The 11,990-nt window shown below is 41.4% G+C and overlaps 1 protein-coding gene across 1 annotated transcript in view; it reads right to left on the minus strand.

The window, feature by feature from the left end:
• The window catches only part of NCKAP5 (NCK associated protein 5), a 624,519-nt gene extending 615,203 nt beyond the window's left edge, over nucleotides 1–9,316 (minus strand). Inside the window, exon 1 of the mRNA XM_073305277.1 lies at nucleotides 9,254–9,316. The gene's annotated coding sequence lies outside the window, so the exon portion shown is untranslated. The remainder of the gene's footprint in view (nucleotides 1–9,253) is intronic.
• Between the last annotated feature and the right edge of the window lie 2,674 nt (nucleotides 9,317–11,990).

Below are 11,990 nucleotides of genomic sequence, written 5' to 3' on the forward strand. Positions count from 1 at the left end.
GGGCAGATCCTCAGATTATGAAAATTGTCATAGTTCACTGAAGTTCAAAAATTGATTTTAATAGAGTGATGACAATTTACAACACCGGAGGATCTGCCCTAGTGAGTCTATTTGAAGACGAAAGCACTACTCAAAGTGAGTAAGGTGAGCACTAAATTAAAAGCATAAAAATGGCAAATATTGTGGGAGGCTCACATTTGTTCTATGTGATTTTTTTTTTAAATGGGTGCATAAGGAAGCTGTTTTGAACAATCACAAGTGGAAAGTCATGTTCAACAGACTATTCTACTGCTGAAGGGTAGGGCCAGCATCACTCTCAGTAGGCCCCAGTTTTACCAATAAAGAAACTGTTTCTTCAGTCTGGGTACAAATATGTAAAACTCTCACGAGGCAGAGGAAAGGGTTGCCTCTCATTAACAATTTCCTGTAGGCAGATGGAAATGGTTATCTTGAAGAATGAGGCTGGAAGGAAATTATAGCCCCTCAGTTTGATGTGTTCTTGGAGAACTTCTAGTGGAGACCTGTAATGGTGGGTACTTCTACCAAGATCCTTTTCTAGTACATGAGACCCCTGCACAGTCCTTGTGTTACACAAAGCCATGACATGTCAGATCTAGCCTATAGATTTTTCCCCTCTGTCTCCTTTTAATAAACAAAGAACCCATTTACAGACACTTAGTTTCAAAATTACTCACATATGGCTCTTGTTCGTGCTTTCCTCAGCAGCCAAGTAGGGTACAGGGCGATTTGCCACTTTCAGCTCTCTTATTGTTCTATGGTTCAGAGCTACAGCTAATAAAATATCCACTCAATTGTTACTATTAATTGTGATACCTTATGTCTGCATTGCACATTTCTTGCCAGAGGATCACAAAGCACTTTAAAACACATACTTTATATACAGCTGTATATACATGCCCCCATATACCACACTGAGTTGGAGGGAAAAGTGCCTCGCCCTGAATCGCAAACACCATTACTCTTAGCATCCTAGGTAATCCTTGGAACCTCCCGTTACAGACCACAACCACCGCAATTTAGCTTGTGAGATCAGGTCTGATTACAACACAAAACAATATTGCTACAAGCTTTTTTAAACCAGGAAATCCCATGCTTTGGGCTTAAAAATACCTGTGCTATAGATACACATTCAAAACCAGAACCCAGCCCTTATTTAAAAGCCATTGTACATTGTTTTCTATATACAAATGATAAAATTAGCAGAATACAGAAGAGACTAAACAGTGCTGGTGCATTTCACCATAGCACTAACACGTGAATAACTCTTTTTAAAAGACAACAATCCCACACTTTCACAGGCCTTGGGAAGCAGGCCAGTCCTCGCGCACAGACAACCCGCCAACCTGAAGCATATTCTCACCAACAACTATACACCGTACCATAGTGCACCATAGTTAGGTAACTCTAACTCAGGAACCAATCCATGTAACAAACCTCGATGTCAACTCTACCCACATATCTACACCAGCAACACCATCACAGGACCTAACCAGATCAGCCACACCATCACCGGTTCATTCACCTGCACATCCACCAATGTAATATACGCCATCATGTGCCAGCAATGCCCCGCTGCTATGTACATCGGCCAAACTGGACAGGCCCTACGTAAAAGGATAAATGGACCCAAATCAGATATTAGGAATGGCAATATACAAAAACCTGTAGGAGAACACTTCAACCTCCCTGGACACACTATAGCAGATTTAAAGGTAGCCATCCTGCAGCAAAAAATCTTCAGGACCAGACTTCAAAGAGAAACTGCTGAGCTTCAAGAAAAGGAGGACTTGTGGCACCTTAGAGACTAACCAATTTATTTGAGCATCAGCTTTAGTAAGCTACAGCTCACTTCATCAGATGCATTCAGTGGAAAATACAGTAGGGGGATTTTATATACACAGAGAACATGAAACAAGGGTGTTACCATACACACTGTAATCAGAGTGATCAGGTAAGTTGAGCTATTACCAGCAGGAGAGAAAAACAAACAAACAAAAAACCTTTTGTAGTGATAATCAAGGTGGGCCATTTCCAGCAGTTGACAAGAACGTGTGAGGAACAGTAGGGGGGAAAAATAAACATGGGGAAATAGTTTTACTCCTGCTGGTAATAGCTCACCTTACCTGATCACTCTCGTTACAGTGTGTATGGTAACACCCACTATTTCATAAAAAGAAAAGGAGTACTTGTGGCACCTTAGAGACTAACCAATTTATTTGAGCATGAGCTTTCGTGAGCTACAGCTCACTTCATCTGATGAAGTGAGCTGTAGCTCACGAAAGCTCATGCTCAAATAAATTGGTTAGTCTCTAAGGTGCCACAAGTACTCCTTTTCTTTTTGCGAATACAGACTAACACGGCTGTTCCTCTGAAACCCACTATTTCATGTTCTCTGTGTATATAAAATCCCCCTACTGTATTTTCCACTGCATGCATCCGATGAAGTGAGCTGTAGCTCACGAAAGCTGATGCTCAAATAAATTTGTTAGTCTCTACGGTGCCACAAGTCCTCCTTTTCTTTTTGCAGATACAGACTAACACGGCTGCTACTCTGAATGCTGAGCTTCAGTTCATTTGAAAATTTGACACCATCAGCTCAGGATTAAACAAAGACTATGACTGGCTCACCAACTACAAAAGCAGTTTCTCCTCCCTTGGTGTTCACATCTCAACTGCTAGAAGAGGGCCTCATCCCCCCTGGTTGAACTAACCTCGTTGTCCCTAGCCTGATTCTTGCTTGCATATTTATACCTGCCTCTGGGCATTTCCACTACATGCATCCGACGAAGTGGGTATTCACCCGCGAAAGCCTATGCTCCAATACGTCTGTTACTCGATAAGGTGCCACAGGATTCTTTGCCACTTTTACAGATCCAGACTAACATGGCAACCCCTCTGATCCTTAAAAGCTAGTCTGTATAAACCAAGGCTACATCTATACTTGGAGCTGACGATGTGATTCCCTGCTTGAGCAGACAGAACATTAGCTCTCTTTGAGCTGAAAGGCTACAGAAATAGTAGCCCAGCCACAGTAGCACAGGCAATGGCAAGCAGTGGCATGGCCTGACCGCCTGCCCAGCCCCTGTAGGCCATGTCCTCAGAGCAATTAGCCTCTGCTGCCACTTGCCGCTACCCACGCTGCTGTGGCTGCCAGTACTATTTTAGCACGCTAGCTCAGGCTGGGAATCACACCCTCAGCTCCAAATGCAGATGCAGCTCAAAGTTAACAGCTGCTGCTCCTTATACTTTGCCATGACATAAAGTGGTCACACAGGTTAAGAGCATCGTTACTGGAAGAGCACACAATGCTGACAACACATTTTGTTCCTTGTTTCAACAACCAAGTATTGCTATTTGCAAGGGGTCAACTTGTGGCCTGGCCTTACACAGCCTTACAAGGGCAAAAGAGTGGTAAGACTCTATGTACACACAATTCCCTGTATTGTGTTCCCATATCTCAGCTACTGATATGTTGGGGGAAAGCAGGGGTGGCACAGCTGGTATCCCCTCCCATGAAGGTGGGAAGGTAATGAGCAACAAACAGGTGGATCTTTGCCTCTTCCTCCTTAACAAACTGGCTAGCATAGCTGGGCCAGCATGGGTGAGAGGATGGAGAGAAGATAATCTGGTAAGGGCCAGTAGCAGATTACTTCCCCATTGAGAACATGGGGCAGGGGGTAGCAGTTCTTTGCTGGGGCTCCGTCTGGGGCAATGCAGCTACAGACATCACTTAGATCAGGGGCGGCCAAACTTACTGACCCTCTGAGCAAGACACACACAACATGCCCTGTGTGACAGTACCTGCTGGGGCACGGGGCTAAAGCCTGGGGGAAACAAAGCTCACCGTAATGTGGCCAGCTGCAAGATCGAGTGTGGATTCATTTGGGATAAAGTGACAAACCCAACATTCATGTGGGTTACCGCGGAAGTAGTCATTTTAAAAAGATTCTGTATCCCTATTTTGTGGTTCCCACCACAGAGAAAAGAAAAACTTTTTGGCTTTGGGTAGGAAAATAACTATGGCAGTGTGGGCAGGGCACACAGAGTAAAAACAGTAATTTCATTAAAGCGTGAGTATCGTTTAGCAAACCACAGTAATGTGCACTGATTGCCAAAGCTTTTCACATTCCTTTAATTGATATGCCCTCTCATACATCAGTGTTTGTTACTGCTACCGGAAAATACTGAAATTTCAGTACACCTGTATTGTTTAAACCACAAGATTTTCTAGTGTAGACAAACCCTTTGTATCTCACTGTGATTCCATACACAATTTGCTCCATTTAAAACCAAAAATATATTTTTCCAGACTTCTGGAAAAAACACCCTGAATATGAAAAGCAAGCCAGGTTCTTTCCTTATTCCTCAGAACTACCAGTAGTAAAGGTTCTATAGGTCAAATGATACTGCCATTCACACCTAGGCTGTGTGAAATGTAATTGATTATGTGTGAACAGGAACACAGTTTTATCTCACATAGATATATTGGCTCCTTAGTGATAATATACGTGTTACTAGAGTCAGAATTTTGGACTCAATACCACACGGGGATGGGCCTAGACAAAGGAGGCGACATTTCATATAGCCATTTTTCGGAGTAAAACTGCATTTCAAATTGCTTGTATTTCCATAGGAGGCCATGTGCTCATTGGTTCCCTGAATTTGAAATGGTGACTGCCTTGCCTTTATAACTTCTACCACAACCTAAGCCACAGTGTCCTAACAGAACAATTTGAAAAATATGGGAGGATCTGAAGCAGCTACCAAAAATTCAGTAGAGAGCAGGATTGTCAGGGGACTAAGAGGTACTCAAAACTAAAATGCTCCGTTTACAAGAAAAATGTTGGATACATCAATGTGTCGATTATAGGTTAGTACTGGTGCACAACTAAGGCGATCTATGCACATAACCTATCTTTATGAAATGCTGTATCCTAGCGGTGCTGTAAGTGAAATCACATCCAAAAGTTTTTCTAGCAATCTATCCCTCTAGAATGTACAATTCAGCAGTTGCACTTTGTTTCAATTCTGAGTTTCCAGAAGTATCGAATTCTCATGAAGTAAGCCTTTGTTACAAAGTAGAATTTTGCCATCTTTCACCAAACACCACAGATTTTTACACCTTTACTTTAGAAAAAAATATAGCAAAACCTGGCCAGTTATGGTGGGAAATTTTACTCTAACAATAGCTTTTCTGCTCTCAACACCATCCTCTTTCCTCGTTATAAAACAGAATCCTAAGCACTAAAGAAAGTAAACAAAAGTCCATTAAAAAATCCCAAAATGTATTCCAAATTAATATCATCTTCTGGGTCTCCCATTTCATCTCAGTTTATTTGTTTCTGGCTTTGAACCTATAAGTGTATGGACCTTCAGCATGAGTCATCTGCAGGGTTTTGAACCTAGCACATTCAACAATAAAAGCATAGGCCTCAATCACTAGAGCTAAAGAAGCAACTCCGTTAACTACTAGCAGTTAAGGTGAAATCCTCCTTCACCAAAGTTAATGTGTGTTTTGCCATTGATTTCACCCTTATCCTCTAACATGGACCAGCCATTAGAAGGGGATATGACGCCCATAGTGCATTGTTTTACATAAGATCTTTGGTGCAGGGCCTGTTTATCTGTGTGCTGTACAATACCAAGAATATTGTCAGCATTGAAATACTAAACAGATGATAAAATAAAATAATAACTCTTGATTCTGAATAATGTTTTCCTTTTCATAATTATGAAAAGCAGTGCATCTGTCCTGCTGCAACGTGACCATTTTTTCATAGCTCTAGTCTTTTGATAAAGGAAAGGAAGATATGTTCGCACATGAGGGCTTTCATGTTTGGTCTGTCAAAGACATGAAGAAGTAGTGGATAAGCTCCAGAAAGGAGTAAGATCACATCTGCTTGCTATTATAAACATAAGATCTGATTCCACAGTCCAAATTCCTATTGGAGTTGGACCAAGTCTGAGGTGCAGGATCAATACTAGCATCTACCAACTTCTGCTTCTCTGTACCTCTTCATGCCTCTGCTTCTCCTTCTGCTCTGTGTCTGTCTTGTGTATTAAGATGGTGCCAGTCATGACTCCATAGTTAAGGATGAGCTGTGTTTTGCATGTAAAGCAGGGATTCAGCGCCTAAGTTATGCACAAAGTTACACTGTGTCCCCCTCAAAATTACAACATGCACTCTTGAGTTCAGAATAAGTTTAGACTGTAAGCTCTTCAGAGCAGGGACTGACTTGCACTTTGTATTTGTACAGTACACAGTACAATGGGGCTGTCATAAATATAAGGGAAGGGTAAACCCCTTTGAAATCCCTCCTGGCCAGGGGAAAGCTCCTCTCACCTGTAAAGGGTTAAGAAGCTAAAGGTAACCTTGCTGGCACCTGACCAAAATGACCAATGGGGAGACAAGATACTTTCAAAAGCTGGGAGGAGGGAGAGAAACAAAGGGTCTGTGTGTCTGTCTATATGCTAGTCTTTACCGGGGATAGACCAGGAATGGAGTCTTAGAACTTTTAGTAAGTAATCTAGCTAGGTACGTGTTAGATTATGATTTCTTTAAATGGCTGAGAAAAGAATTGTGCTGAATAGAATAACTATTTCTGTCTGTGTATCTTTTTTGTAACTTAAGGTTTTGCCTAGAGGGGTTCTCTATGTTTTTGAATCTAATTACCCTGTAAGATATCTACCATACTGATTTTACAGGGGGGATTTCTTTATTTCTATTTACTTCTATTTTTATTAAAAGTCTTCTTGTAAGAAAACTGAATGCTTTTTCATTGTTCTCAGATCCAAGGGTTTGGGTCTGTGGTCACCTATGCAAATTGGTGAGGCTTTTTATCCAACATTTCCCAGGAAAGGGGGGGGTGCAAGTGTTGGGAGGATTGTTCATTGTTCTTAAGATCCAAGGGTCTGGGTCTGTAGTCACTTAGGCAAATTGGTGAGGCTTTTTACCAAACCTTGTCCAGGAAGTGGGGTGCAAGGTTTTGGGAAGTATTTTGGGGGGAAAGACGCGTCCAAACAGCTCTTCCCCAGTAACCAGTATTAGTTTGGTGGTGGTAGCAGCCAATCCAAGGACAACGGGTGGAATATTTTGTACCTTGGGGAAGTTTTGACCTAAGCTGGTAAAGATAAGCTTAGGAGGTTTTTCATGCAGGTCCCCACATCTGTACCCTAGAGTTCAGAGTGGGGGAGGAACCTTGACAGGGGCTCTGATCTCTGATACTAATACCATGGCCAATGGCTAGTATAATATGAAGGTAGAGCAGGGAATGTAGAAGTAGCAATAGATCTCTCTTACCTGTTTGTCTCTACACTGTCTAACCAACTCTTTCTGTTTTCCCCTTGAAGGAAAAAATATAGTATACAGAATCAAAGCCAGAGACACCAATGACTTCATATGTGTAAGGGAAATTTACAGAAAAGTCCAGGACAAGAAAAGCATTTACATAGAAAGGGCTAAATTCAGTTCTTGGTTTATGCTAACTGGATCAAGCCTCTTTTTCTGGGACAAATTCTCAGTTTGAAACAAGTCTTTTCTGAGACTCCTAGTAAAGAGAATAATGACAATCCAAGTGTCAGAGGAATTAACCCATTTTTCAGGTATCCATGTACTAGCTTCTCAGCATCTTTCCTAACTATCCTTCATAACCCCCCTAAAAAGTTGCTTTTTCAATTTGTCCTTTAACAATAACCATAATCATATTTAGCATCTCAGTAGACTCTAGGGAGGTGGGTAAATATGGAAGATGGCAGCATGTAGTGGCTTTTGCTGTGGTATTAGAGATCTGGGTATGCTGGTGCTACCAGAGGTGGGTTTGGGTTTTTGTTTTAAAAAATGAGCTGCTGACCCATTCCCCCACCGACCCTTCCATCTCTCTCAAGGCTTTTCAATTGCATTTTATCTTCAAAAAGACTTTCACTCAATCCCGCAAAGACTTGCCTAAAGTTAAACATGTGCACTAGTCTTTGCAGGATGTGGGGCCTTGTGGGTTTTTTTAATAGTATATATTTCTACATCGCACTATAGCCCATAACTACTATTATTTACACACATGCTTTGAACCCCAATTCTGTAGTAGTTATTAATGATGTGTTGTACCTTGCCAAATAAATAGTTCCATCCACTTCAATGGGACTAGTTTCATAAGTAAAGCTTGAAAAAACAAGGCCCTTAATGTAGGGAATTTGAATATGTATTTCTTGAATGTACTTGATTTTTACTTCACCAGACTTATTTTCCTGTGATAGCTGAACTCATACATTGAAGTTTGTTGCAAAATACATTTAAACTATTATTCCATAGACTAACCAGCATTTATTTTGTCAGTAGGCACATGAAGCTTTTCTTAAAGTCTCAGCTTGGCATGTGCTCAGCGCTACTTGCACATTAGCAATTAACAAGGCACATTTAACGAATCCCTATTGCTGAAATATGATTCCGTACCATGAAATGTGCAAGATTCTTTGCTCATAGTTAGCAACAGCGAAGCCAAAGAGTACTGACCACAATGTGTTGAAATAGGAATCATCAATCTGTAATTTCAGATGATTTAAAGTGCCGAGATGAAATGATGGGTATAAACCAATACTGTCTGCAGGAACTTGAAGACATTCATCTTTACAATACATCAGAATGTAATAAATGAAATCAGATATGATGTATTATGATTTACACATCTTAAATTGTGTAATATACACTTTTCATTAATGCAACTTCAGCTGTTTCTTTTAAAATACCAGAAAAGATGAAGACGATATTCTCAGATAAAACAACTCATTAAAGTTAAAAGAAAGAGCACGTGACACAGTTTTAGAAGTCCTTGGTTTGCATTTGAAAACTAGAATGACAATGATCAGTTACATAGCAGAGAGAATAACTTTTCAAAAGTACGGTACATGCAGCAAATTCTGAAATCCCCCTATTAATACAACTAGAGAGAATGCAGCTGGGAACTTGTCAGGAAAGTACCAGACATTAAACTATAAATGTATATAAAGATGTCTGTAAAGATTCAAGCACCTTTAAGACACTGGAACAGTACTGAGAAAAAGGTAACATGAATGCTGATGGTACGTAGTTACTAGGTAACATCTTCTGTTTACACATACTGTCTCACAGCTTCGTCCCAAATCACAGGATTAAATTAAAAGTGCTAACAGCACCTTTCAGTGTGCTAAATGTAAGCTTTTTTTATAAAAAGATTTAAAAGAAACAAAAATCTGTCCTTACCTACAAGGCAAAGCAGAAATTGAAGGTCAATGTTTTCAATTTACCAAACTCAGTATTTTCTCTTTCATTCTGTAAATGTTATAACTTTATTGAGGACAAAAAATGTCTGAGGTTCTCAGATCTTCCTTCAGAGTTTTAATCACTCGCTTCTCAAGAACGGGTTTAACAAATACCACTGTGTTCTGTCAATATTTGTATGCAGCACCACATAGGGCAAGCTGCCAAACTTACATGGTTTAAAGAGCCACGAGTAGAAAACTGACACCCTAACAAACACACTCCCTGCTTTGTCTCTTTTAAGGTAGTGCTAAAAGTGTCATCGTTGCTTCTGACTGGACCTTAGGAGAGCTCTTTGTTTGGTTTCTCCACTTCTACAAAAATGCATAATTTAATAATCTTGTTAGCCAAACTTGGGGATTTTATCTCAGTGCCCTAAAGTTTCTTGCACAATTGTAGGTCTTTTGCTTTCCACCAGCTGCACTTTAAATGTATTTTAATTGGCTGGAATTTAGAAAGAATGCATTTGGCAGTAATTTGCATTTGAAGCACGCCCATAGCAGCTGAAACAGGCCCCAGAAGCAGCCCGATTACTTCATCAAAAGATGTCGTTTGAATACCATTGACTCCTACATTACTACAGTGAACTCTATTATATAGATGTGATGATGTAATTAATAATTTTCTGTTAAAGGTCTTAATTAATCTGGAAGCAAAAAAAGTCCTCATCTGGAAACAAATTTACTGAAAGGGCTGTAGCTTTACACTTCTTGTTTTCAAAGACAATTCGATTTTTGGAGATTTCAAGAGGTGCTATGATGAGGTGCTTAGAAACTGACTGTCTCCCCATTTTTAAGTTCTTTTGTGAGTCACTTGTGCGATTCTGTGCATATTTACGATCAAACAAGACTTATCCATTTGAATTTTGGTATGATATACTCTAGTACCTAGTGTGTGAGATACTACAGAATACAAGTCTATAGTAAAAAACAAAAGTTTGAGTCTCCATTAGTGTTGTTAACATTTGCTTATTTTTCTCCTTTTCTTTATGTTTTGTTACCTAAGGGTATGTCTACACTATGAAATTAGGTCGATTTTATAAAAGTCGATTTTTAGAAACCAATTTTATCCAGTTGATTTCGTATGTCCACACTAAGCGCATTAAGTCGGCAAAGTGTGTCCTCACTACCATGGCTAGCATCGACTTACAGAGCGGTGCACTGTGGGTAGCTATCCCACAGTTCCTGCAGTCTCCGTTGCCCATTGGAATTCTGAGTTAAGCTCCCAATGCCTGATGGGACAAAAACATTGTCGCGGGTGATTTTGAGTACATGTCATCAGGCCCCCCTCCCTCCATGAAAGTAATGGCAGATGGTTGTTTAGCACCTTTTTTCCTGGGTTACCGTGCAGATGCCATACCACTGCAAGCATGGAGCCCACTCAGCTCACCGTCACTGTATGTCTCCTGGGTGCTGCTGGCAGACACGGTACTGCATTGCTACACAGCAGCAGCTCCTTGCCTTCACTGCAGATGGTGCAATAGGACTAATAGCCATCGTAAGTCTCCTGGGTGCTCCTGGCAGACTTCGGTGAGGTCAATCAGGGGTGCCTGGACAGACATGGCTATTCTCCTCTTAGGGCACCGAATGGGAGCCAGAGACTCCACGTCATTCTCTTCTTTAAGTTTCATCTCATGGAGATTCAGTCCTGCCTGGAATATCATGTGAGCTGGAGGCTTCTGCCTAAGGCTGCTCTCCCAGCTGGCAGCACCATGTGGTCGTACCTATCCCAGCCTACCCCTTGCTCCCATGCTCTCATGAAGCCTGGACAGTAGTAAGGAGCAGTTCAACTATAGGCTGAGCAAGTGCAGAATGGTGATAGCATGTACCTTTGGATGTTTAAAAGCTCACTGGCGCTGTTTGCTAACTAGGTCAGACCTCAGCGCAACCAACATTCCCATTGTTATTGCTGCTTGCTGTGTGCTCCATAATATCTGTAAGAGTAAGGGGGAGATGTTTATCGCAGGGTGGAAAGTTGAGGCAAATTGCCTGGCACCTGATTTTGAGCAGCCAGACATCAGGGCGATTAGAAGAGCACAGGAAGGTGCACTGCACATCAGAGAGGCTTTGAAAACCAGTTTCATGACTGGCCAGGCTTCGGTGTGACAGTTGTGTGTTTTTCTCCTTGATGCAAACCCACCCTGTTTGTTGATTTTAATTCCCTGTAAGCCAACCACCCTCCCAATTCAAAATAAAGTAACTATTGTTTTGAAACCATGCATTCTTTCTTTATTAATTAAAAAACATATGAGTTAACAGACAAGGTAGCCCAGGTGGGGTAGGGAAGGAGGGAAGGACAAGGCCACATTGCTTATTGTAGCCACACTAAAAATCAAACTGTTTGACTGACAGCCTTCTGTTGCTTCGGCCATCCTCTGGAGTGGAGTGTCTGGGTGCTCGGAGCCATCCACTCCGCGTTCTCGGGCGTCTGGGTGAGGAGGCTATGGAACATGGGGAGGAGGGGAGGCAGTTATACAGTGGATGCAGTGGGGGTCTGTGCTCTTCTTGGCTTTCCTGCAGCTCCAACAGATGCTTCATCATGTCTGTTTGCTCCCTCATTAGCCTCAGCATCACATCCTGCTTCCACTCTTTGTGCTCACTTAATTCTTTCCTGGCCTCTACCACTGAATACCTCCATGCATTAAGCTGTGCCCTATCAGTGTGGGAGGACTGCATGAGCT

The sequence above is a fragment of the Lepidochelys kempii genome, chromosome 11 (assembly GCF_965140265.1).
Source record: "Lepidochelys kempii isolate rLepKem1 chromosome 11, rLepKem1.hap2, whole genome shotgun sequence".
Lineage (NCBI taxonomy): Eukaryota > Metazoa > Chordata > Testudines > Cheloniidae > Lepidochelys > Lepidochelys kempii.